The sequence below is a fragment of the Carassius auratus genome, unplaced genomic scaffold (genome assembly GCF_003368295.1).
Source record: "Carassius auratus strain Wakin unplaced genomic scaffold, ASM336829v1 scaf_tig00008478, whole genome shotgun sequence".
NCBI lineage: Eukaryota > Metazoa > Chordata > Actinopteri > Cypriniformes > Cyprinidae > Carassius > Carassius auratus.
Window position 1 is genome coordinate 44,110 of NW_020523945.1, and position 18,838 is coordinate 62,947.

The window sequence follows — 18,838 nt, forward strand, 5'->3', positions numbered from 1 at the left end:
ACTATCGTTAGCCTGTGGAGTTTCTGTAGTGTAGTGGTCATCACATTCGCCTAACACGCGAAAGGTCCTCGGTTCAAAACCGAGCAGAAACAGCTGTCCTCTTTTGAAGAAATGTATAAACACCTTTGAGCCGACAGTTGGCTTCAGAAGGTTTAACGTTTATGCGCATATTGCCGAGCCTGCACAGAACGATTTCAGACTTCTTTAGGTAGTGGGTTTCCGTAGTGTAGTGGTTATCACGTTCGCCTCACACGCGAAAGGTCCCCAGTTCGAAACTGGGCGGGAACACTGCATCTCTTTTCACAATTGTTTAGGTGGGTTTCTGTTGAGGAGGAACTCAACGCTTCCAAGGCTTTGCGGCCAAGAGGCATGAGTACAGTCACTAAAGGTATAGTTGATGCAGAAATGAAAGAGCAGTCATTGTTTGACCTTAACCTATCCCACAACCGTGACATTCCAAGCCTGCGTGGCTTTCTTCTGAGGAACACGAAAAAAGAGATTTGTCTGAGTGGCCCTCTGTTGAGCAGCAGCTCTGCATCACGAAGGCCCTTCTCTACACAGGTGTAGAGATTTCCTGATAAAATGATGCAAGCCGTAGCAGTTTCTAACACATGGCTAACCTTCTTGAAATTCAACACAATGGTCAACGAATCTGCCAATAAACCTGTTCAGGTGGCTCCTCACTTACTCCCGAAGCACCCAGACGTGTTAAACCCTCGGAATTCGACTGACCACAAACAGCCTGTTTTTTACAATAGGGTAGATTGTACGTGGCAAGTCCACATCTCAGCTTTCTGAAGAGATATCAAGCTAAAACTTGCTTTCCCATGCTAGTCTGGACACGTGCTACCCCTGTGGTGAGTTTCAAGAAGAATGGAGAAACTCTACAATTTGACCAACAAAAATCACCAAGAGACATTTTCGAGTTTCTCCTGTGCTCTTGAAACTTTGGGTTTGTTAGTTTGAGACTAGCACAGGAAGGCAGGTTTCAGCTTGATATCACGCTGCAAGTGTTTAATTCCGAGGTAAGTTAAGGGTAGCGTTTCAGGAAACTCAGCATATACTGCCAGGCCGAATGAACTCTGTCCTCTTGTGTGTGGGACTTACGCAGATTGTCTATTTGCTTTCGGGCACATCACAGTAAAATATTTTCCAAAAGCACTATCGTTAGCCTGTGGAGTTTCTGTAGTGTAGTGGTCATCACATTCGCCTAACACGCGAAAGTCCTCGGTTCAAAACCGAGCAGAAACAGCTGTCCTCTTTTGAAGAAATGTATAACACCTTTGAGCCGACAGTTGGCTTCAGAAGGTTTAACGTTTATGCGCATATTGCCGAGCCTGCACAGAACGATTTCAGACTTCTTTAGGTAGTGGTTTCCGTAGTGTAATGGTTATCACGTTCGCCTCAACACGCGAAAGGTCCCCAGTTCGAAAACTGGGCGGGAACACTGCATCTCTTGGCAAGTCCACATCTCAGCTTTCTGAAGAGATATCAAGCTAAAACTTGCTTTCCCATGCTAGTCTGGACACGTGCTACCCCTGTGGTGAGTTTCAAGAAGAATGGAGAAACTCTACAATTTGACCAAACAAAAATCACAAGAGACATTTCGAGTTTCTCCTGTGCTCTTGAAACTTTGGGTTTGTTAGTTTGAGACTAGCACAGGAAGGCAGGTTTTCAGCTTGATATCACGCTGCAAGTGTTTAATTCCGAGGTAAGTTAAGGGTAGCGTTTCAGGAAACTCAGCATATACTGCCAGGCCGAATGAACTCTGTCCTCTTGTGTGTGGGACTTACGCAGATTGTCTATTTGCTTTCGGGCACATCACAGTATAAATATTTTCCCAAAAAGCACTATCATTAGCCTGTGGAGTTTCTGTAGTGTAGTGGTCATCACATTCGCCTAACACGCGAAAAGGTCCTCGGTTCAAAACCGAGCAGAAACAGCTGTCCTGTTTGAAGAAATGTATAAACACCTTTGAAGCCGACAGTTGGCCTTCAGAAGGTTTAACGTTTATGCGCATATTGCCGAGCCTGCACAAGAACGATTTCAGACTTCTTTAGGTAGTGGGTTTCCGTAGTGTAGTGGTTATCACGTTCGCCTCACACGCGAAAGGTCCCCAGTTCGAAACTGGGCGGGAACACTGCATCTCTTTTCACAATTGTTTAGGTGGGTTTCTGTTGAGGAGGAACTCAACGCTTCCAAGGCTTTGCGGCCAAGAGGCATGAGTACAGTCACTAAAGGTATAGTTGATGCAGAAATGAAAGAGCAGTCATTGTTTGACCTTAACCTATCCCACAACCGTGACATTCCAAGCCTGCGTGGCTTTCTTCTGAGGAACACGAAAAAGAGATTTGTCTGAGTGGCCTCTGTTGAGCAGTTCGCCTAACACGCGAAAGGTCCTCGGTTCAAAACGAGCAGAAACAGCTGTCCTCTTTTGAAGAAATGTATAAACACCTTTGAGCCGACAGTTGGCCTTCAGAAGGTTTAACGTTTATGCGCATATTGCCGAGCCTGCACAGAACATTTCAGACTTCTTTAGGTAGTGGTGTTTCCGTAGGTTAGTGTTTCTGTTGAGGAGGAACTCACGTTCCAAGGCTTTGCGGCCAAGAGGCATGAGTACAGTCACTAAAGGTATAGTTGATGCAGAAATGAAAGAGCAGTCATTGTTTGACCTTAAACCTATCCCACAAACCGTGACATTCCAAGCCTGCGTGGCTTTCTTCTGAGGAACACGAAAAAAGAGATTTGGTCTGAGTGGCCCTCTGTTGAGCAGTCATCTCTTCATCACGAAGGCCCTTCTCTACACAGGTGTAGAGATTTCCTGATAAAATGATGCAAGCCGTAGCAGTTTCTAACACATGGCTAACCTTCTTGAAATTCAACACAATGGTCAACGAATCTGCCAATAAACCTGTTCAGGTGGCTCCTCACTTACTCCCGAAGCACCCAGACGTGTTAAACCCTCGGAATTCGACTGACCACAAACAGCCTGTTTTTTTACAATAGGGTAGATTGTACGTGGCAAGTCCACATCTCAGCTTTCTGAAGAGATATCAAGCTAAAACTTGCTTTCCCATGCTAGTCTGGACACGTGCTACCCCTGTGGTGAGTTTCAAGAAGAATGGAGAAACTCTACAATTTGACCAACAAAAATCACCAAGAGACATTTTCGAGTTTCTCCTGTGCTCTTGAAACTTTGGGTTTGTTAGTTTGAGACTAGCACAGGAAGGCAGGTTTCAGCTTGATATCACGCTGCAAGTGTTTAATTCCGAGGTAAGTTAAGGGTAGCGTTTCAGGAAACTCAGCATATACTGCCAGGCCGAATGAACTCTGTCCTCTTGTGTGTGGGACTTACGCAGATTGTCTATTTGCTTTCGGGCACATCACAGTATAAATATTTTCCCAAAAAGCACTATCGTTAGCCTGTGGAGTTTCTGTAGTGTAGTGGTCATCACATTCGCCTAACACGCGAAAGGTCCTCGGTTCAAAACCGAGCAGAAACAGCTGTCCTCTTTTGAAGAAATGTATAAACACCTTTGAGCCGACAGTTGGCTTCAGAAGGTTTAACGTTTATGCGCATATTGCCGAGCCTGCACAGAACGATTTCAGACTTCTTTAGGTAGTGGGTTTCCGTAGTGTAGTGGTTATCACGTTCGCCTCACACGCGAAAGGTCCCCAGTTCGAAACTGGGCGGGAACACTGCATCTCTTTTCACAATTGTTTAGGTGGGTTTCTGTTGAGGAGGAACTCAACGCTTCCAAGGCTTTGCGGCCAAGAGGCATGAGTACAGTCACTAAAGGTATAGTTGATGCAGAAATGAAAGAGCAGTCATTGTTTGACCTTAACCTATCCCACAACCGTGACATTCCAAGCCTGCGTGGCTTTCTTCTGAGGAACACGAAAAAAGAGATTTGTCTGAGTGGCCCTCTGTTGAGCAGCATCTCTTCATCACGAAGGCCCTTCTCTACACAGGTGTAGAGATTTCCTGATAAAATGATGCAAGCCGTAGCAGTTTCTAACACATGGCTAACCTTCTTGAAATTCAACACAATGGTCAACGAATCTGCCAATAAACCTGTTCAGGTGGCTCCTCACTTACTCCCGAAGCACCCAGACGTGTTAAACCCTCGGAATTCGACTGACCACAAACAGCCTGTTTTTTTACAATAGGGTAGATTGTACGTGGCAAGTCCACATCTCAGCTTTCTGAAGAGATATCAAGCTAAAACTTGCTTTCCCATGCTAGTCTGGACACGTGCTACCCCTGTGGTGAGTTTCAAGAAGAATGGAGAAACTCTACAATTTGACCAACAAAAATCACCAAGAGACATTTTCGAGTTTCTCCTGTGCTCTTGAAACTTTGGGTTTGTTAGTTTGAGACTAGCACAGGAAGGCAGGTTTCAGCTTGATATCACGCTGCAAGTGTTTAATTCCGAGGTAAGTTAAGGGTAGCGTTTCAGGAAACTCAGCATATACTGCCAGGCCGAATGAACTCTGTCCTCTTGTGTGTGGGACTTACGCAGATTGTCTATTTGCTTTCGGGCACATCACAGTATAAATATTTTCCCAAAAAGCACTATCGTTAGCCTGTGGAGTTTCTGTAGTGTAGTGGTCATCACATTCGCCTAACACGCGAAAGGTCCTCGGTTCAAAACCGAGCAGAAACAGCTGTCCTCTTTTGAAGAAATGTATAAACACCTTTGAGCCGACAGTTGGCTTCAGAAGGTTTAACGTTTATGCGCATATTGCCGAGCCTGCACAGAACGATTTCAGACTTCTTTAGGTAGTGGGTTTCCGTAGTGTAGTGGTTATCACGTTCGCCTCACACGCGAAAGGTCCCCAGTTCGAAACTGGGCGGGAACACTGCATCTCTTTTCACAATTGTTTAGGTGGGTTTCTGTTGAGGAGGAACTCAACGCTTCCAAGGCTTTGCGGCCAAGAGGCATGAGTACAGTCACTAAAGGTATAGTTGATGCAGAAATGAAAGAGCAGTCATTGTTTGACCTTAACCTATCCCACAACCGTGACATTCCAAGCCTGCGTGGCTTTCTTCTGAGGAACACGAAAAAAGAGATTTGTCTGAGTGGCCCTCTGTTGAGCAGCAGCTCTGCATCACGAAGGCCCTTCTCTACACAGGTGTAGAGATTTCCTGATAAAATGATGCAAGCCGTAGCAGTTTCTAACACATGGCTAACCTTCTTGAAATTCAACACAATGGTCAACGAATCTGCCAATAAACCTGTTCAGGTGGCTCCTCACTTACTCCCGAAGCACCCAGACGTGTTAAACCCTCGGAATTCGACTGACCACAAACAGCCTGTTTTTTTACAATAGGGTAGATTGTACGTGGCAAGTCCACATCTCAGCTTTCTGAAGAGATATCAAGCTAAAACTTGCTTTCCCATGCTAGTCTGGACACGTGCTACCCCTGTGGTGAGTTTCAAGAAGAATGGAGAAACTCTACAATTTGACCAACAAAAATCACCAAGAGACATTTTCGAGTTTCTCCTGTGCTCTTGAAACTTTGGGTTTGTTAGTTTGAGACTAGCACAGGAAGGCAGGTTTCAGCTTGATATCACGCTGCAAGTGTTTAATTCCGAGGTAAGTTAAGGGTAGCGTTTCAGGAAACTCAGCATATACTGCCAGGCCGAATGAACTCTGTCCTCTTGTGTGTGGGACTTACGCAGATTGTCTATTTGCTTTCGGGCACATCACAGTATAAATATTTTCCCAAAAAGCACTATCGTTAGCCTGTGGAGTTTCTGTAGTGTAGTGGTCATCACATTCGCCTAACACGCGAAAGGTCCTCGGTTCAAAACCGAGCAGAAACAGCTGTCCTCTTTTGAAGAAATGTATAAACACCTTTGAGCCGACAGTTGGCTTCAGAAGGTTTAACGTTTATGCGCATATTGCCGAGCCTGCACAGAACGATTTCAGACTTCTTTAGGTAGTGGGTTTCCGTAGTGTAGTGGTTATCACGTTCGCCTCACACGCGAAAGGTCCCCAGTTCGAAACTGGGCGGGAACACTGCATCTCTTTTCACAATTGTTTAGGTGGGTTTCTGTTGAGGAGGAACTCAACGCTTCCAAGGCTTTGCGGCCAAGAGGCATGAGTACAGTCACTAAAGGTATAGTTGATGCAGAAATGAAAGAGCAGTCATTGTTTGACCTTAACCTATCCCACAACCGTGACATTCCAAGCCTGCGTGGCTTTCTTCTGAGGAACACGAAAAAAGAGATTTGTCTGAGTGGCCCTCTGTTGAGCAGCAGCTCTGCATCACGAAGGCCCTTCTCTACACAGGTGTAGAGATTTCCTGATAAAATGATGCAAGCCGTAGCAGTTTCTAACACATGGCTAACCTTCTTGAAATTCAACACAATGGTCAACGAATCTGCCAATAAACCTGTTCAGGTGGCTCCTCACTTACTCCCGAAGCACCCAGACGTGTTAAACCCTCGGAATTCGACTGACCACAAACAGCCTGTTTTTTTACAATAGGGTAGATTGTACGTGGCAAGTCCACATCTCAGCTTTCTGAAGAGATATCAAGCTAAAACTTGCTTTCCCATGCTAGTCTGGACACGTGCTACCCCTGTGGTGAGTTTCAAGAAGAATGGAGAAACTCTACAATTTGACCAACAAAAATCACCAAGAGACATTTTCGAGTTTCTCCTGTGCTCTTGAAACTTTGGGTTTGTTAGTTTGAGACTAGCACAGGAAGGCAGGTTTCAGCTTGATATCACGCTGCAAGTGTTTAATTCCGAGGTAAGTTAAGGGTAGCGTTTCAGGAAACTCAGCATATACTGCCAGGCCGAATGAACTCTGTCCTCTTGTGTGTGGGACTTACGCAGATTGTCTATTTGCTTTCGGGCACATCACAGTATAAATATTTTCCCAAAAAGCACTATCGTTAGCCTGTGGAGTTTCTGTAGTGTAGTGGTCATCACATTCGCCTAACACGCGAAAGGTCCTCGGTTCAAAACCGAGCAGAAACAGCTGTCCTCTTTTGAAGAAATGTATAAACACCTTTGAGCCGACAGTTGGCTTCAGAAGGTTTAACGTTTATGCGCATATTGCCGAGCCTGCACAGAACGATTTCAGACTTCTTTAGGTAGTGGGTTTCCGTAGTGTAGTGGTTATCACGTTCGCCTCACACGCGAAAGGTCCCCAGTTCGAAACTGGGCGGGAACACTGCATCTCTTTTCACAATTGTTTAGGTGGGTTTCTGTTGAGGAGGAACTCAACGCTTCCAAGGCTTTGCGGCCAAGAGGCATGAGTACAGTCACTAAAGGTATAGTTGATGCAGAAATGAAAGAGCAGTCATTGTTTGACCTTAACCTATCCCACAACCGTGACATTCCAAGCCTGCGTGGCTTTCTTCTGAGGAACACGAAAAAAGAGATTTGTCTGAGTGGCCCTCTGTTGAGCAGCAGCTCTGCATCACGAAGGCCCTTCTCTACACAGGTGTAGAGATTTCCTGATAAAATGATGCAAGCCGTAGCAGTTTCTAACACATGGCTAACCTTCTTGAAATTCAACACAATGGTCAACGAATCTGCCAATAAACCTGTTCAGGTGGCTCCTCACTTACTCCCGAAGCACCCAGACGTGTTAAACCCTCGGAATTCGACTGACCACAAACAGCCTGTTTTTTTACAATAGGGTAGATTGTACGTGGCAAGTCCACATCTCAGCTTTCTGAAGAGATATCAAGCTAAAACTTGCTTTCCCATGCTAGTCTGGACACGTGCTACCCCTGTGGTGAGTTTCAAGAAGAATGGAGAAACTCTACAATTTGACCAACAAAAATCACCAAGAGACATTTTCGAGTTTCTCCTGTGCTCTTGAAACTTTGGGTTTGTTAGTTTGAGACTAGCACAGGAAGGCAGGTTTCAGCTTGATATCACGCTGCAAGTGTTTAATTCCGAGGTAAGTTAAGGGTAGCGTTTCAGGAAACTCAGCATATACTGCCAGGCCGAATGAACTCTGTCCTCTTGTGTGTGGGACTTACGCAGATTGTCTATTTGCTTTCGGGCACATCACAGTATAAATATTTTCCCAAAAAGCACTATCGTTAGCCTGTGGAGTTTCTGTAGTGTAGTGGTCATCACATTCGCCTAACACGCGAAAGGTCCTCGGTTCAAAACCGAGCAGAAACAGCTGTCCTCTTTTGAAGAAATGTATAAACACCTTTGAGCCGACAGTTGGCTTCAGAAGGTTTAACGTTTATGCGCATATTGCCGAGCCTGCACAGAACGATTTCAGACTTCTTTAGGTAGTGGGTTTCCGTAGTGTAGTGGTTATCACGTTCGCCTCACACGCGAAAGGTCCCCAGTTCGAAACTGGGCGGGAACACTGCATCTCTTTTCACAATTGTTTAGGTGGGTTTCTGTTGAGGAGGAACTCAACGCTTCCAAGGCTTTGCGGCCAAGAGGCATGAGTACAGTCACTAAAGGTATAGTTGATGCAGAAATGAAAGAGCAGTCATTGTTTGACCTTAACCTATCCCACAACCGTGACATTCCAAGCCTGCGTGGCTTTCTTCTGAGGAACACGAAAAAAGAGATTTGTCTGAGTGGCCCTCTGTTGAGCAGCAGCTCTGCATCACGAAGGCCCTTCTCTACACAGGTGTAGAGATTTCCTGATAAAATGATGCAAGCCGTAGCAGTTTCTAACACATGGCTAACCTTCTTGAAATTCAACACAATGGTCAACGAATCTGCCAATAAACCTGTTCAGGTGGCTCCTCACTTACTCCCGAAGCACCCAGACGTGTTAAACCCTCGGAATTCGACTGACCACAAACAGCCTGTTTTTTTACAATAGGGTAGATTGTACGTGGCAAGTCCACATCTCAGCTTTCTGAAGAGATATCAAGCTAAAACTTGCTTTCCCATGCTAGTCTGGACACGTGCTACCCCTGTGGTGAGTTTCAAGAAGAATGGAGAAACTCTACAATTTGACCAACAAAAATCACCAAGAGACATTTTCGAGTTTCTCCTGTGCTCTTGAAACTTTGGGTTTGTTAGTTTGAGACTAGCACAGGAAGGCAGGTTTCAGCTTGATATCACGCTGCAAGTGTTTAATTCCGAGGTAAGTTAAGGGTAGCGTTTCAGGAAACTCAGCATATACTGCCAGGCCGAATGAACTCTGTCCTCTTGTGTGTGGGACTTACGCAGATTGTCTATTTGCTTTCGGGCACATCACAGTATAAATATTTTCCCAAAAAGCACTATCGTTAGCCTGTGGAGTTTCTGTAGTGTAGTGGTCATCACATTCGCCTAACACGCGAAAGGTCCTCGGTTCAAAACCGAGCAGAAACAGCTGTCCTCTTTTGAAGAAATGTATAAACACCTTTGAGCCGACAGTTGGCTTCAGAAGGTTTAACGTTTATGCGCATATTGCCGAGCCTGCACAGAACGATTTCAGACTTCTTTAGGTAGTGGGTTTCCGTAGTGTAGTGGTTATCACGTTCGCCTCACACGCGAAAGGTCCCCAGTTCGAAACTGGGCGGGAACACTGCATCTCTTTTCACAATTGTTTAGGTGGGTTTCTGTTGAGGAGGAACTCAACGCTTCCAAGGCTTTGCGGCCAAGAGGCATGAGTACAGTCACTAAAGGTATAGTTGATGCAGAAATGAAAGAGCAGTCATTGTTTGACCTTAACCTATCCCACAACCGTGACATTCCAAGCCTGCGTGGCTTTCTTCTGAGGAACACGAAAAAAGAGATTTGTCTGAGTGGCCCTCTGTTGAGCAGCAGCTCTGCATCACGAAGGCCCTTCTCTACACAGGTGTAGAGATTTCCTGATAAAATGATGCAAGCCGTAGCAGTTTCTAACACATGGCTAACCTTCTTGAAATTCAACACAATGGTCAACGAATCTGCCAATAAACCTGTTCAGGTGGCTCCTCACTTACTCCCGAAGCACCCAGACGTGTTAAACCCTCGGAATTCGACTGACCACAAACAGCCTGTTTTTTTACAATAGGGTAGATTGTACGTGGCAAGTCCACATCTCAGCTTTCTGAAGAGATATCAAGCTAAAACTTGCTTTCCCATGCTAGTCTGGACACGTGCTACCCCTGTGGTGAGTTTCAAGAAGAATGGAGAAACTCTACAATTTGACCAACAAAAATCACCAAGAGACATTTTCGAGTTTCTCCTGTGCTCTTGAAACTTTGGGTTTGTTAGTTTGAGACTAGCACAGGAAGGCAGGTTTCAGCTTGATATCACGCTGCAAGTGTTTAATTCCGAGGTAAGTTAAGGGTAGCGTTTCAGGAAACTCAGCATATACTGCCAGGCCGAATGAACTCTGTCCTCTTGTGTGTGGGACTTACGCAGATTGTCTATTTGCTTTCGGGCACATCACAGTATAAATATTTTCCCAAAAAGCACTATCGTTAGCCTGTGGAGTTTCTGTAGTGTAGTGGTCATCACATTCGCCTAACACGCGAAAGGTCCTCGGTTCAAAACCGAGCAGAAACAGCTGTCCTCTTTTGAAGAAATGTATAAACACCTTTGAGCCGACAGTTGGCTTCAGAAGGTTTAACGTTTATGCGCATATTGCCGAGCCTGCACAGAACGATTTCAGACTTCTTTAGGTAGTGGGTTTCCGTAGTGTAGTGGTTATCACGTTCGCCTCACACGCGAAAGGTCCCCAGTTCGAAACTGGGCGGGAACACTGCATCTCTTTTCACAATTGTTTAGGTGGGTTTCTGTTGAGGAGGAACTCAACGCTTCCAAGGCTTTGCGGCCAAGAGGCATGAGTACAGTCACTAAAGGTATAGTTGATGCAGAAATGAAAGAGCAGTCATTGTTTGACCTTAACCTATCCCACAACCGTGACATTCCAAGCCTGCGTGGCTTTCTTCTGAGGAACACGAAAAAAGAGATTTGTCTGAGTGGCCCTCTGTTGAGCAGCATCTCTTCATCACGAAGGCCCTTCTCTACACAGGTGTAGAGATTTCCTGATAAAATGATGCAAGCCGTAGCAGTTTCTAACACATGGCTAACCTTCTTGAAATTCAACACAATGGTCAACGAATCTGCCAATAAACCTGTTCAGGTGGCTCCTCACTTACTCCCGAAGCACCCAGACGTGTTAAACCCTCGGAATTCGACTGACCACAAACAGCCTGTTTTTTTACAATAGGGTAGATTGTACGTGGCAAGTCCACATCTCAGCTTTCTGAAGAGATATCAAGCTAAAACTTGCTTTCCCATGCTAGTCTGGACACGTGCTACCCCTGTGGTGAGTTTCAAGAAGAATGGAGAAACTCTACAATTTGACCAACAAAAATCACCAAGAGACATTTTCGAGTTTCTCCTGTGCTCTTGAAACTTTGGGTTTGTTAGTTTGAGACTAGCACAGGAAGGCAGGTTTCAGCTTGATATCACGCTGCAAGTGTTTAATTCCGAGGTAAGTTAAGGGTAGCGTTTCAGGAAACTCAGCATATACTGCCAGGCCGAATGAACTCTGTCCTCTTGTGTGTGGGACTTACGCAGATTGTCTATTTGCTTTCGGGCACATCACAGTATAAATATTTTCCCAAAAAGCACTATCGTTAGCCTGTGGAGTTTCTGTAGTGTAGTGGTCATCACATTCGCCTAACACGCGAAAGGTCCTCGGTTCAAAACCGAGCAGAAACAGCTGTCCTCTTTTGAAGAAATGTATAAACACCTTTGAGCCGACAGTTGGCTTCAGAAGGTTTAACGTTTATGCGCATATTGCCGAGCCTGCACAGAACGATTTCAGACTTCTTTAGGTAGTGGGTTTCCGTAGTGTAGTGGTTATCACGTTCGCCTCACACGCGAAAGGTCCCCAGTTCGAAACTGGGCGGGAACACTGCATCTCTTTTCACAATTGTTTAGGTGGGTTTCTGTTGAGGAGGAACTCAACGCTTCCAAGGCTTTGCGGCCAAGAGGCATGAGTACAGTCACTAAAGGTATAGTTGATGCAGAAATGAAAGAGCAGTCATTGTTTGACCTTAACCTATCCCACAACCGTGACATTCCAAGCCTGCGTGGCTTTCTTCTGAGGAACACGAAAAAAGAGATTTGTCTGAGTGGCCCTCTGTTGAGCAGCAGCTCTGCATCACGAAGGCCCTTCTCTACACAGGTGTAGAGATTTCCTGATAAAATGATGCAAGCCGTAGCAGTTTCTAACACATGGCTAACCTTCTTGAAATTCAACACAATGGTCAACGAATCTGCCAATAAACCTGTTCAGGTGGCTCCTCACTTACTCCCGAAGCACCCAGACGTGTTAAACCCTCGGAATTCGACTGACCACAAACAGCCTGTTTTTTTACAATAGGGTAGATTGTCCGTGGCAAGTCCACATCTCAGCTTTCTGAAGAGATATCAAGCTAAAACTTGCTTTCCCATGCTAGTCTGGACACGTGCTACCCCTGTGGTGAGTTTCAAGAAGAATGGAGAAACTCTACAATTTGACCAACAAAAATCACCAAGAGACATTTTCGAGTTTCTCCTGTGCTCTTGAAACTTTGGGTTTGTTAGTTTGAGACTAGCACAGGAAGGCAGGTTTCAGCTTGATATCACGCTGCAAGTGTTTAATTCCGAGGTAAGTTAAGGGTAGCGTTTCAGGAAACTCAGCATATACTGCCAGGCCGAATGAACTCTGTCCTCTTGTGTGTGGGACTTACGCAGATTGTCTATTTGCTTTCGGGCACATCACAGTATAAATATTTTCCCAAAAAGCACTATCGTTAGCCTGTGGAGTTTCTGTAGTGTAGTGGTCATCACATTCGCCTAACACGCGAAAGGTCCTCGGTTCAAAACCGAGCAGAAACAGCTGTCCTCTTTTGAAGAAATGTATAAACACCTTTGAGCCGACAGTTGGCTTCAGAAGGTTTAACGTTTATGCGCATATTGCCGAGCCTGCACAGAACGATTTCAGACTACTTTAGGTAGTGGGTTTCCGTAGTGTAGTGGTTATCACGTTCGCCTCACACGCGAAAGGTCCCCAGTTCGAAACTGGGCGGGAACACTGCATCTCTTTTCACAATTGTTTAGGTGGGTTTCTGTTGAGGAGGAAATCAACGCTTCCAAGGCTTTGCGGCCAAGAGGCATGAGTACAGTCACTAAAGGTATAGTTGATGCAGAAATGAAAGAGCAGTCATTGTTTGACCTTAACCTATCCCACAACCGTGACATTCCAAGCCTGCTTGGCTTTCTTCTGAGGAACACGACAAAAGAGATTTGTCTGAGTGGCCCTCTGTTGAGCAGCAGCTCTGCATCACGAAGGCCCTTCTCTACACAGGTGTAGAGATAATTATTAAGCCACACTAGGCAGCAGTAATAGCCACGCAGACAGTGCTCTGTACTTTTGACCTGGTAGTTTCGATGAACAGATGGCCGGTGCACTCAAAGATCCAATATTTCGTACAGCATATAAATATACATATATTAAATGAAAGAGGGAAAAAAGCAAAAAAGAAATGGCCACAGAGGATTCCCGCAGATAACTGGCGAATTGCTTGGTTTGCTGCTAAATATAGAAGGTATTTGCAGACTGTAACCTAACCCACAACTGTGACATTCCAAGCCTGCGTGGCTTTCTTCTGAGGAACACGAAAAAAGAGATTTGTCTGAGTGGCCCTCTGTTGAGCAGCAGCTCTGCATCACGAAGGCCCTTCTCTACACAGGTGTAGAGATTTCCTGATAAAATGATGCAAGCCGTAGCAGTTTCTAACACATGGCTAACCTTCTTGAAATTCAACACAATGGTCAACGAATCTGCCAATAAACCTGTTTAGGTGGCTCCTCACTTACTCCCGAAGCACCCAGAAGTGTTAAACCCTCGGAATTCGACTGACCACAAACAGCCTGTTTTTTTACAATAGGGTAGATTGTACGTGGCAAGTCCACATCTCAGCTTTCTGAAGAGATATCAAGCTAAAACTTGCTTTCCCATGCTAGTCTGGACACGTGCTACCCCTGTGGTGAGTTTCAAGTAAGATTGGAGAAACTCAACAATTTGACCAACAAAAATCACCAAGAGACATTTTCGAGTTTCTCCTGTGCTCTTGAAACTTTGGGTTTGTTAGTTTGAGAATAGCACAGGAAGGCAGATTTCAGCTTGATATCACACTGCAAGTGTTTAATTACGAGGTAAGTTAAGGGTAGCGTTTCAGGAAACTCTGCATATACTGCCAGGCCGAATGAACTCTGTCCTCTTGTGTGTGGGACTTACGCAGATTGTCCCGCAGATAACTGGAGAATTGCTTAGTTTGCTGCTAAAAATACAAGGTATTTGCAGACTGAAGAGCGCAACGGAATCTGTAATTTGATTCGCGCTCCACGATGCTTGCGATGAAAAGATCTGACACCTCTTTGGCTGCAGGCTTCAATAGTGTAGAGGTTATCACGGTCAAAATCGTTCAGGTGGGTTTCTGTTGAGGAGGAACTCAACGCTTCCAAGGCTTTGCGGCCAAGAGGCATGAATACAGTCACTAAAGGTAAAGCTGATGCAGAAATGAAAGAGCAGATATTGTTTGACCTAAACCTAACCCACAACTGTGACATTCCAAGCCTGCGTGGCTTTCTTCTGAGAAACACCAAAGAAGAGATTTTAGGGAACTCTGCGTAGACTGCCATGCCGAATGAAATCTGTCCTCTTGTGTAAGGGTCTTTTTCCGCCTAGGCCATCAAGTAAGGGCAGGGCCTCAAGGGGCGCCTAAAAGGGGGTACGTGGCAGGCCGTCCTTAGACCCCTGCGCGCCGGCCCTCTCTGTCCCAATAATCACCTGTGTCACCACAAACAGCCCATCTGTCCCTCTCACCGCCTATGTGACCACTAACTGCCCTTCTGTCCACTGGTAATACAAAGACTGTGACCACAAGCAGTCTGTGTGTCCCCTTGACGAACTTTAAAACACATCCATCTGGAGTGTTATTTCCTGATAAAATGATGCAAGCCGTAGCAGTTTCTAACACATGGCTAACCTTCTTGAAATTCAACACAATGGTCAACGAATCTGCCAATAAACCTGTTCAGGTGGCTCCTCACTTACTCCCGAAGCACCCAGACGTGTTAAACCCTCGGAATTCGACTGACCACAAACAGCCTGTTTTTTTACAATAGGGTAGATTGTACGTGGCAAGTCCACATCTCAGCTTTCTGAAGAGATATCAAGCTAAAACTTGCTTTCCCATGCTAGTCTGGACACGTGCTACCCCTGTGGTGAGTTTCAAGAAGAATGGAGAAACTCTACAATTTGACCAACAAAAATCACCAAGAGACATTTTCGAGTTTCTCCTGTGCTCTTGAAACTTTGGGTTTGTTAGTTTGAGACTAGCACAGGAAGGCAGGTTTCAGCTTGATATCACGCTGCAAGTGTTTAATTCCGAGGTAAGTTAAGGGTAGCGATTTCAGGAAACTCAGCATATACTGCCAGGCCGAATGAACTCTGTCCTCTTGTGTGTGGGACTTACGCAGATTGTCTATTTGCTTTCGGGCACATCACAGTATAAATATTTTCCCAAAAAGCACTATCGTTAGCCTGTGGAGTTTCTGTAGTGTAGTGGTCATCACATTCGCCTAACACGCGAAAGGTCCTCGGTTCAAAACCGAGCAGAAACAGCTGTCCTCTTTTGAAGAAATGTATAAACACCTTTGAGCCGACAGTTGGCTTCAGAAGGTTTAACGTTTATGCGCATATTGCCGAGCCTGCACAGAACGATTTCAGACTTCTTTAGGTAGTGGGTTTCCGTAGTGTAGTGGTTATCACGTTCGCCTCACACGCGAAAGGTCCCCAGTTCGAAACTGGGCGGGAACACTGCATCTCTTTTCACAATTGTTTAGGTGGGTTTCTGTTGAGGAGGAACTCAACGCTTCCAAGGCTTTGCGGCCAAGAGGCATGAGTACAGTCACTAAAGGTATAGTTGATGCAGAAATGAAAGAGCAGTCATTGTTTGACCTTAACCTATCCCACAACCGTGACATTCCAAGCCTGCGTGGCTTTCTTCTGAGGAACACGAAAAAAGAGATTTGTCTGAGTGGCCCTCTGTTGAGCAGCAGCTCTGCATCACGAAGGCCCTTCTCTACACAGGTGTAGAGATTTCCTGATAAAATGATGCAAGCCGTAGCAGTTTCTAACACATGGCTAACCTTCTTGAAATTCAACACAATGGTCAACGAATCTGCCAATAAACCTGTTCAGGTGGCTCCTCACTTACTCCCGAAGCACCCAGACGTGTTAAACCCTCGGAATTCGACTGACCACAAACAGCCTGTTTTTTTACAATAGGGTAGATTGTACGTGGCAAGTCCACATCTCAGCTTTCTGAAGAGATATCAAGCTAAAACTTGCTTTCCCATGCTAGTCTGGACACGTGCTACCCCTGTGGTGAGTTTCAAGAAGAATGGAGAAACTCTACAATTTGACCAACAAAAATCACCAAGAGACATTTTCGAGTTTCTCCTGTGCTCTTGAAACTTTGGGTTTGTTAGTTTGAGACTAGCACAGGAAGGCAGGTTTCAGCTTGATATCACGCTGCAAGTGTTTAATTCCGAGGTAAGTTAAGGGTAGCGTTTCAGGAAACTCAGCATATACTGCCAGGCCGAATGAACTCTGTCCTCTTGTGTGTGGGACTTACGCAGATTGTCTATTTGCTTTCGGGCACATCACAGTATAAATATTTTCCCAAAAAGCACTATCGTTAGCCTGTGGAGTTTCTGTAGTGTAGTGGTCATCACATTCGCCTAACACGCGAAAGGTCCTCGGTTCAAAACGAGCAGAAACAGCTGTCCTCTTTTGAAGAAATGTATAAACACCTTTGAGCCGACAGTTGGCTTCAGAAGGTTTAACGTTTATGCGCATATTGCCGAGCCTGCACAGAACGATTTCAGACTTCTTTAGGTAGTGGGTTTCCGTAGTGTAGTGGTTATCACGTTCGCCTCACACGCGAAAGGTCCCCAGTTCGAAACTGGGCGGGAACACTGCATCTCTTTTCACAATTGTTTAGGTGGGTTTCTGTTGAGGAGGAACTCAACGCTTCCAAGGCTTTGCGGCCAAGAGGCATGAGTACAGTCACTAAAGGTATAGTTGATGCAGAAATGAAAGAGCAGTCATTGTTTGACCTTAACCTATCCCACAACCGTGACATTTCCAAGCCTGCGTGGCTTTCTTCTGAGGAACACGAAAAAAGAGATTTGTCTGAGTGGCCCTCTGTTGAGCAGCAGCTCTGCATCACGAAGGCCCTTCTCTACACAGGTGTAGAGATTTTCCTGATAAAATGATGCAAGCCGTAGCAGTTTCTAACACATGGCTAACCTTCTTGAAATTCAACACAATGGTCAACGAATCTGCCAATAAACCTGTTCAGGTGGCTCCTCACTTACTCCCGAAGCACCCAGACGTGTTAAACCCTCGGAATTCGACTGACCACAAACAGCCTGTTTTTTTACAATAGGGTAGATTGTACGTGGCAAGTCCACATCTCAGCTTTCTGAAGAGATATCAAGCTAAAACTTGCTTTCCCATGCTAGTCTGGACACGTGCTACCCCTGTGGTGAGTTTCAAGAAGAATGGAGAAACTCTACAATTTGACCAACAAAAATCACCAAGAGACATTTTCGAGTTTCTCCTGTGCTCTTGAAACTTTGGGTTTGTTAGTTTGAGACTAGCACAGGAAGGCAGGTTTCAGCTTGATATCACGCTGCAAGTGTTTAATTCCGAGGTAAGTTAAGGGTAGCGTTTCAGGAAACTCAGCATATACTGCCAGGCCGAATGAACTCTGTCCTCTTGTGTGTGGGACTTACGCAGATTGTCTATTTGCTTTCGGGCACATCACAGTATAAATATTTTCCCAAAAAAGCACTATCGTTAGCCTGTGGAGTTTCTGTAGTGTAGTGGTCATCACATTCGCCTAACACGCGAAAGGTCCTCGGTTCAAAACCGAGCAGAAACAGCTGTCCTCTTTTGAAGAAATGTATAAACACCTTTGAGCCGACAGTTGGCTCAGAAGGTTAACGTTATGCGCATATTGCCGAGCCTGCACCAGAACGATTTCAGACTTCTTTAGGTAGTGGGTTTCCGTAGTGTAGTGGTTTCACGTTCGCCTCACACGCGAAAGGTCCCCAGTTCGAAACTGGGCGGGAACACTGCATCTCTTTCACAATTGTTTAGGTGGTTTCTGTTGAGGAGGAACTCAACGCTTCCAGGCTTTGCGGCCAAGAGGCATGAGTACAGTTCACTAAAGTATAGTTGATGCAGAAATGAAAGAGCAGTCATTGTTGACCTTAACCTATCCCACAACGTGACACATTCCAAGGCCTGCGTGGCTTTCTTCTGAGGAACACGAAAAAAGAGGATTTGTCTGAGTGGCCCTCTGTTGAGCAGCAGCTCTGCATCACGAAGGCCCTTCTCTACACAGGTGTAGAGATTTCCTGATAAAATGATGCAAGCCGTAGCAGTTTCTAACCAATGGCTAACCTTCTTGAAATTCAACACATGGTCAACGAATCTGCCAATAAACCTGTTCAGGTGGCTCCTCACTTACTCCCGAAGCACCCAGACGTGTTAAACCCTCGGAATTCGACTGACCACAAACAGCCTGTTTTTTACAATAGGGTAGATTGTACGTGGCAAGTCCACATCTCAGCTTTCTGAAGAGATATCAAGCTAAAACTTGCTTTCCCATGCTAGTCTGGACACGTGCTACCCTGTGGTGAGTTTCAAGAAGAATGGAGAAACTCTACAATTTGACCAACAAAAAATCACCAAGAGACATTTTTCGAGTTTCTCCTGTGCTCTTGAAACTTTTGGGTTGTTAGTTTGAGACTAGCACAGGAAGCAGGTTTCAGTTGATATC

General features: G+C 45.3%; 27 non-coding genes across 27 annotated transcripts; all 27 read left to right on the top strand.

Moving 5' to 3' along the window:
* Window positions 1–19: 19 nt before the first annotated feature.
* Window positions 20–92, top strand: trnav-aac (transfer RNA valine (anticodon AAC)). Its single transcript has one exon. It is a non-coding gene; the product is annotated as a tRNA-Val (tRNA).
* A 123-nt stretch (window positions 93–215) lies between these two features.
* Window positions 216–288, top strand: trnav-cac (transfer RNA valine (anticodon CAC)). The gene has a single exon. It is a non-coding gene; the product is annotated as a tRNA-Val (tRNA).
* An 891-nt stretch (window positions 289–1,179) lies between these two features.
* On the top strand, window positions 1,180–1,251 carry trnav-aac (transfer RNA valine (anticodon AAC)). The gene has a single exon. It is a non-coding gene; the product is annotated as a tRNA-Val (tRNA).
* A 121-nt stretch (window positions 1,252–1,372) lies between these two features.
* trnal-caa (transfer RNA leucine (anticodon CAA)) lies at window positions 1,373–1,447 on the top strand. Its single transcript has one exon. It is a non-coding gene; the product is annotated as a tRNA-Leu (tRNA).
* A 620-nt stretch (window positions 1,448–2,067) lies between these two features.
* On the top strand, window positions 2,068–2,140 carry trnav-cac (transfer RNA valine (anticodon CAC)). Its single transcript has one exon. It is a non-coding gene; the product is annotated as a tRNA-Val (tRNA).
* Window positions 2,141–3,430: 1,290 nt separating this feature from the next.
* On the top strand, window positions 3,431–3,503 carry trnav-aac (transfer RNA valine (anticodon AAC)). The gene has a single exon. It is a non-coding gene; the product is annotated as a tRNA-Val (tRNA).
* Window positions 3,504–3,626: 123 nt separating this feature from the next.
* Window positions 3,627–3,699, top strand: trnav-cac (transfer RNA valine (anticodon CAC)). The gene has a single exon. It is a non-coding gene; the product is annotated as a tRNA-Val (tRNA).
* Window positions 3,700–4,594: 895 nt separating this feature from the next.
* On the top strand, window positions 4,595–4,667 carry trnav-aac (transfer RNA valine (anticodon AAC)). Its single transcript has one exon. It is a non-coding gene; the product is annotated as a tRNA-Val (tRNA).
* A 123-nt stretch (window positions 4,668–4,790) lies between these two features.
* On the top strand, window positions 4,791–4,863 carry trnav-cac (transfer RNA valine (anticodon CAC)). The gene has a single exon. It is a non-coding gene; the product is annotated as a tRNA-Val (tRNA).
* An 895-nt stretch (window positions 4,864–5,758) lies between these two features.
* trnav-aac (transfer RNA valine (anticodon AAC)) lies at window positions 5,759–5,831 on the top strand. The gene has a single exon. It is a non-coding gene; the product is annotated as a tRNA-Val (tRNA).
* Window positions 5,832–5,954: 123 nt separating this feature from the next.
* trnav-cac (transfer RNA valine (anticodon CAC)) lies at window positions 5,955–6,027 on the top strand. Its single transcript has one exon. It is a non-coding gene; the product is annotated as a tRNA-Val (tRNA).
* Window positions 6,028–6,922: 895 nt separating this feature from the next.
* Window positions 6,923–6,995, top strand: trnav-aac (transfer RNA valine (anticodon AAC)). Its single transcript has one exon. It is a non-coding gene; the product is annotated as a tRNA-Val (tRNA).
* Window positions 6,996–7,118: 123 nt separating this feature from the next.
* trnav-cac (transfer RNA valine (anticodon CAC)) lies at window positions 7,119–7,191 on the top strand. Its single transcript has one exon. It is a non-coding gene; the product is annotated as a tRNA-Val (tRNA).
* Window positions 7,192–8,086: 895 nt separating this feature from the next.
* Window positions 8,087–8,159, top strand: trnav-aac (transfer RNA valine (anticodon AAC)). Its single transcript has one exon. It is a non-coding gene; the product is annotated as a tRNA-Val (tRNA).
* A 123-nt stretch (window positions 8,160–8,282) lies between these two features.
* Window positions 8,283–8,355, top strand: trnav-cac (transfer RNA valine (anticodon CAC)). The gene has a single exon. It is a non-coding gene; the product is annotated as a tRNA-Val (tRNA).
* Window positions 8,356–9,250: 895 nt separating this feature from the next.
* trnav-aac (transfer RNA valine (anticodon AAC)) lies at window positions 9,251–9,323 on the top strand. The gene has a single exon. It is a non-coding gene; the product is annotated as a tRNA-Val (tRNA).
* Window positions 9,324–9,446: 123 nt separating this feature from the next.
* Window positions 9,447–9,519, top strand: trnav-cac (transfer RNA valine (anticodon CAC)). The gene has a single exon. It is a non-coding gene; the product is annotated as a tRNA-Val (tRNA).
* Window positions 9,520–10,414: 895 nt separating this feature from the next.
* On the top strand, window positions 10,415–10,487 carry trnav-aac (transfer RNA valine (anticodon AAC)). Its single transcript has one exon. It is a non-coding gene; the product is annotated as a tRNA-Val (tRNA).
* A 123-nt stretch (window positions 10,488–10,610) lies between these two features.
* trnav-cac (transfer RNA valine (anticodon CAC)) lies at window positions 10,611–10,683 on the top strand. The gene has a single exon. It is a non-coding gene; the product is annotated as a tRNA-Val (tRNA).
* An 895-nt stretch (window positions 10,684–11,578) lies between these two features.
* Window positions 11,579–11,651, top strand: trnav-aac (transfer RNA valine (anticodon AAC)). The gene has a single exon. It is a non-coding gene; the product is annotated as a tRNA-Val (tRNA).
* A 123-nt stretch (window positions 11,652–11,774) lies between these two features.
* Window positions 11,775–11,847, top strand: trnav-cac (transfer RNA valine (anticodon CAC)). Its single transcript has one exon. It is a non-coding gene; the product is annotated as a tRNA-Val (tRNA).
* Window positions 11,848–12,742: 895 nt separating this feature from the next.
* trnav-aac (transfer RNA valine (anticodon AAC)) lies at window positions 12,743–12,815 on the top strand. Its single transcript has one exon. It is a non-coding gene; the product is annotated as a tRNA-Val (tRNA).
* A 123-nt stretch (window positions 12,816–12,938) lies between these two features.
* Window positions 12,939–13,011, top strand: trnav-cac (transfer RNA valine (anticodon CAC)). The gene has a single exon. It is a non-coding gene; the product is annotated as a tRNA-Val (tRNA).
* A 2,521-nt stretch (window positions 13,012–15,532) lies between these two features.
* trnav-aac (transfer RNA valine (anticodon AAC)) lies at window positions 15,533–15,605 on the top strand. The gene has a single exon. It is a non-coding gene; the product is annotated as a tRNA-Val (tRNA).
* A 123-nt stretch (window positions 15,606–15,728) lies between these two features.
* On the top strand, window positions 15,729–15,801 carry trnav-cac (transfer RNA valine (anticodon CAC)). The gene has a single exon. It is a non-coding gene; the product is annotated as a tRNA-Val (tRNA).
* Window positions 15,802–16,891: 1,090 nt separating this feature from the next.
* Window positions 16,892–16,964, top strand: trnav-cac (transfer RNA valine (anticodon CAC)). The gene has a single exon. It is a non-coding gene; the product is annotated as a tRNA-Val (tRNA).
* An 898-nt stretch (window positions 16,965–17,862) lies between these two features.
* On the top strand, window positions 17,863–17,935 carry trnav-aac (transfer RNA valine (anticodon AAC)). Its single transcript has one exon. It is a non-coding gene; the product is annotated as a tRNA-Val (tRNA).
* The last annotated feature ends 903 nt before the right edge of the window (window positions 17,936–18,838 follow it).